Below are 6,000 nucleotides of genomic sequence, written 5' to 3' on the forward strand. Positions count from 1 at the left end.
CGAGGGGCGAGGAGCACCATGTCATACTCATGCCCTAGAGACATGAACTCTAGGCTCCCGAACCAGACTATGGTGCCGAGACGCAATGGTCGTATGGGGTCTGCCATCCGGGTCTTGGTGGGACGATGAGGCTAACACACAGCGTCCCCTACCTGGCGCGCCAACTGTCGGTGTTTTGGAACTAGGGGTCCCTCAACCAACAAGTGAATTTGTGCTGCGTGCCCCTAATCCCGGATGGTGATGCAAAGAGACACAAGGTTTATACTGGTTCAGGCAATCGAGGCCCTACGTCTAGTCTGAGAGATCGATCTTATGTTCCTTGCACTGGAGTGCTTGTAGTAGGGGATTACAAGCTAGGTGAGAGAGGGAGCTAGCCCCAGGTCTCGGCGAGGGTGGTGCGGGCTGCTTGAGGCGTTGTTCTCAAGCAGCGTAGAAGTGTGTCGTTCTATCGGTGTGTTCGTCTCCTTTTTTCTCTCCCCCCTACGAGGCCCAAGTCCTCTCCTTTTATAGTTGAAGGGAGGATGAAGGTAGTACATGTATCACTATGCGACGTCGTGCCAATAGAAGTGGCATGTCCGAACCCTGTGGCCCATTCCGGTGGCGGCGTGGCCATAGGAGCGATCTGTCCTTGGAATACTGGAGCGACGTGGTTGTCCCATCATGTCCTGTGCGTCGTGGGAGCCCCGGGAATGTCTTGGAGCGGACGTGACGGCGAATGTGCAAGCCCTGGTGGACAGATTGTGCGTGAGGCTAAGGCCTGGTTGGTGCCGAGGCTTGTACTGCGGTGGGGGGTCTCGGTAGGCACGAACCTCGAGATTGCCGAGGCCCCGGTGTACAGTGCCGAGGCCTCGAGCGGGCGGCGGGTCGTGGGTGCAGCATTAGGACACAGTGGCTGGCAACCCCTGTCATACCCTGTCCTAGGCACTGATCGTGGACACAATGCTGGGACATAGTTACCAGTAACCCCCGTCATACTCTATCCCAGGCGCTGATCGTGGACACAGTGCTGGGTCACAGTTGCCGGTAACCCCCACCGTGCCCTGTCCCAGCCGGTATGGCGCTGATGCGACTTCGGGTCGCATCGGCCATTCTGTGACGTTGAGCCGCTGTCCGGCGGAGATTGCGGGAGTGGTTGAAAGTATTAATGAGACATGACGCATTGTCGGGAGGGTCGACCGAGGCGGGGGGCGACGGACCACGGACAAGCCGGCCCCGAGCGACACAGAGAATGAGGCCTCGCGCGAGACGGAGATTAGGCCCCTCACCGAGGCCTCACGCGAGAGGCCTCGCATGGTACGGAGAACGCGCTTCCCGCCGAGGCCTTCCGTGGAGAGCCTCGGGCGGGGCGGAGACGGCGTTCCTTGCCGAGGCCTTCCCTGGGGAGCCTCGTGCGAAGCGGAGTTGGCGTCAGGATGCCGAGACCTCCTGCTCTATAAATGGGGGCGGCGTGTCCGAACCCTGTAGCTGGCCACTGTTGTGGTATGGTCGATGGAGTGGCCTCGTCCTTGTCGTGCAGAGGTGACGCGCCGGTCATACTTGATCTTGTGTGTCGTGGGGCTCCAGTACAGCTTGATGCAGGATATGGCGGGTGACGTGCTGGTCATCGTGCGATGACGTCGTAGGGAGCTATGGCTCTGCAGATGGCGAGGCCGAGCCATTGTGGGGGGTTCGGCGGACATGGATCCTCAGGCTGCCGAGCCCCTGAAGCATACTGCCGAGGCCTTGGGGGGAATTATTGATCCTGGGTGCTGATTCCGAGGCCACAGTATCTCAGACGTGGCTCCCCACGCTGCGTTGTTCTCGGAGCAGGAGTTAGCAGCACAGTGAGGCATGGGCGTCAACCATGTGCTTAGTGGTTAGCACAGTGGCGGGTAACCTCTGCCCAGTCCTGCCTCCTGTCCCATCGGCCATTCTGCTATACTGTGCCGAGCATGCGGCCGATGTCAGGGGCAGCAGTTGGCTGAGTTAATGTGACACGATGTTTTGTCAGAGGGGCGGGTGAAGGAAGAGGCAGCGGAGTGCTGCCGAGCCCGCCTCGTGCGAGATGGAGAGTCGGCGGCCCGGCCGAGGCCCTTGGTGGGGGGTCGCTCGAGGCCAGCGGTGAGGGGGCCTTGGGCGAGTCGGAGAATCGGCCGAGGCCAGCGGTGTTTAGCTGGTTTCGACTTTTACGAAGTCTAAGCAGTCGTTTTTTGGTTCTTGCTTAGGGTACCCATTCTCACTGTATCCGACAGGGGTGTTACAGCCCTCCCCCCTTATAAAAATCTCGTCCTGAGATTTAGGTTACAAACCATTTGTTATAAAATTCTTCATAAGCTTTTTGTTGATACTCTCCTGTTTCCCAAGTTGCATCTCCCTCATCATGATAATCCCACTGTATCTTGTATGTTTTCACCACACTATTCCGAGTAGCACATTCCTTCGTGTCTAACACCCAGACTGGCTGTTCACGATACACCAAATCTGATTTGAGTTGAATACCTCGAGGTTCTATTCTTTCCCCCAGAACACGCAAACATTTCTTGAGATGTGATACATGGAAAACTAGGAAAACGGTACTCATTGTCTCAGGTAACTCTAACTTGTAGGCTATTGGACCTCTTTGTTCCAAGATCTTGTATGGTCCTACGAATCTTGCGGCAAGCTTTCTTCGGATTCCAAACCTTTTCTTCTTCATTGGCGTGACTTTCAGATAAACATAGTCACCAACTTCAAACGCAAGGGGTCTCCTTCTTTTGTCTGCATAGCTTTTCTGACGTGATTGGGCAGCTTTCATATTCTGCTGAATAATATGAACTTTCTTCTCGGCTTCTTCTACAAAGACAATGCCATAATACCTTCTATCTCTAGGCTCGACCCAATTCAATGGTGTTCTACATTTTCTGCCATATAAAGCTTCGAATGGGGCCATCTTGATGGTTTCTTGATAACTATTATTATAAGAAAACTCAGCTAACGGTAACCATGACTCCCATGATCCCTTAGAAGACAATACACAGGCTCTTAACATATCCTCCAAAACAGCATTTACTCGTTCAGTCTGACCATCTGTCTGAGGATGATAAGCGGTACTACGAATCAAACAAGTTCCTAAGCCTTTGTGTAAATGTTCCCAAAAGTGAGCCATGAACTGTGAGCCTCAATCAGATACTATGGTCTTTGGTATACCATGCAACCTCACAATTTTTGAGATATACTTCTCGGCATATTGAGGTGGTCGATAATCTGTTTTGACCGGCAAGAAATGAGCGGTCTTGGTAAGACGGTCCACAATTACCCAAATCGAATAATGTCCTTTTTGAGTAGTGGGCAAACCCATGATAAAATCCATACTGATATCGTCCCACTTCCAACTAGGGACTGATAAGGGTTGCAACATACCGGTAGGTTTCATGTGAATGGCTTTCACTTGACAACATGTGTCACATCTGGCAACATATGCTGTAATTTCTTTCTTCATTTTGGTCCACCAATAGCGAGATCTTAATTCTTGATACATCTTACTACTTCCGGGATGGATAGATAGCTTAGAAAGGTGAGCTTCATCCATGAGTTTATTCCTAAGCTCTCGATCCTTGGGAACCACAAGACAGTCGTCAAACCATAATACGCCCTGTTCATCCACTTTAAAGTGTTGAGACGACTTTTCTTTTATTTTCTCTTTGATGTGGAATATCCCCTTATCGGTTTTCTGGCCTTCTATTATCTTACTTTCCAAAGAGCAACTAATCTGAATACTATGTAACACAGCAGGATGCATTAGATCGAACCCATCTTCAAGTAATGGCTGTACATTCAAGTAATGTGACTTTCTGCTCAAAGCATCTGCCACTACATTGGCTTTACTAGGATGATATTGCACATTGTCTCATGTTTAGCTCTGGTTGGGTAAAGATATACTTAAGACTCTTATGATCCATGAAAATATTGCACACATTACCAAGTAGATAATGTCTCCAAATTTTTAGGGCATGCACAACTGCAGCAAGTTCAAGATCATGTGTTGGATAGTTGACCTCGTGCTTTCTCAATTGTCGTGATGCATAAGCAATGACTCTCCTTTCTTGCATAAGAACACAGCCCAATCCAGTCTTCGATGCGTCGCAAAACACATCAAATGGTTTCTCGATATCTGGTTATGCTAGAACAGGAGCAGTGGTCAACAGTTTCCGCAAAGTGTGGAAAGCTGCTTCACACTCCTCTGTCCACACAAACTTGTGATCCTTCTGTAGGAGACTCGTCATTGGTTTGGAAATCTTCGAGAAATCTGGTATAAAGCGATGGTAATAACCCGCTAGTCCTAAGAAACTTCTAATCTCAGGAACTGTGGTCGGTGCTTTCTAATTCATAACTTCTTGCACCTTACTTGGATCGACTGAAACTCCATTCTCTGACAGAATGTGACCAAGGAAAGGAACTTCCTTCAACCAGAATTCGCATTTGCTAAACTTAGCATATAATTGATGATCCCTAAGTCTGGTCAAGACAGTTCTCAGATGCTCTTCATGATCTTTCTCGTTCTTGGAGTACACCAGAATGTCATCGATGAATACTACCACAAACTTATCCAATTCTAGCATGAAAACTGTATTCATCAAAAACATAAAGTATGCAAGAGCATTTGTCAAGCCAAAGGACATGACAAGATACTCATACAACCCGTATCTGGTGGAAAATGCAGTTTTTGGTATATCCTGTGGCCTAATCTTGATCTGATGATAACCGGATCTCAAATCTATTTTTGAGAACACCTTGGCCTTGGATAATTGGTCAAACAGAATATCAATATGTGGCAAGGGGTATTTATTCTTGATGGTCACAGCATTGAGTGGCCTATAATCCACGCACATCCTCAATGTGCCCTCTTTTTTTTTCTTCACAAACAAAGCGGGACATCCCCATTTAGACTTGCTTGGCCGAATAAACCCCTTTTTTGACAAATCTTCTAATTGCTTCTTCAGCTCAGCTAACTCATCTGGAGACATCCGATAGGGTCTCCTTGAAATCGGAGCTGTTCTGGGGACTAGCTCAATTCCAAACTCAATCTCCCTATCTGGCGGAAGACCAGGTAGCTCATTCGGGAATACGTCCGGGAATTCACACACTACCGGAATCTGATAAATAGGAATGACTGCCATAGCACATGTAACACTTATCAGGTCTGTTCTCTGAGGCAATGGTACTTGGAAAGTATCCTCACCCAGGGGATCCTTAAGGGTAAGTACTCGACTTCCAGTATCTATGACTGCTCCCCAATCCTTCATCTAATTCATCCCTATAATGACATCCAAGACTAACCCAGACATAACTATCAAGTTCACTCGGAACTTCCTGCTACCTAATTCAAGGGTTGCCCCTCGAACCATCCGGTTGGTCAAAACATCAGCCCCTATTGAACTTATATGGTACCCATACCCTAATTCTGTGCATAGTTGTCCATGTTTCTGTGCAAATGCTTGACTCATAAAAGAATGCGATGATCTAGAATCAAATAGAACAACTGCAAGGTTTTCGTTGACAGAAAACTTACCAGTAGTGACGGGCCCTCCCTCTGGAATTTCATCCACTGTTGTACTGTGCACTCTAGCATTATAAGTCTGCTGCTTCTTCTTGGGCGGGTATGGACAAAACCTCGAGAAATGGCCGGGTTGATCACAGTTATAGCAGGGTCCTCTTACTGTCCCGGCAGATCCCACAGCTCCCTTGGAACTGCCTTATACCATAGTTGCAGCTGCTTTGTTGGGTTGTACTGCCATCTTGTATGGCTTTTGAGGTCCACGGAAATTCTGACTTCTTTGCTGAGGTGGCCAGAACCTAGCGCTAGGTGCCGATGGGCGATATGGGGGACGACCTCCCATAGGGGCTCTAGCTTGAGACGGCCCACCTTCAAAGGCTCTCTTGCATGTCTTGGCTATGGTGCTGGCGTTGTTATTCTTCTCCTGCTTCAGACAGTCGCTGATGAAGTCATTGAATCTGACACGGTTGTTGGTACCAACATGCTTC

The sequence above is a fragment of the Miscanthus floridulus genome, chromosome 18, assembly GCF_019320115.1.
Source record: "Miscanthus floridulus cultivar M001 chromosome 18, ASM1932011v1, whole genome shotgun sequence".
In the NCBI taxonomy this organism is placed as follows: Eukaryota; Viridiplantae; Streptophyta; class Magnoliopsida; order Poales; family Poaceae; genus Miscanthus; species Miscanthus floridulus.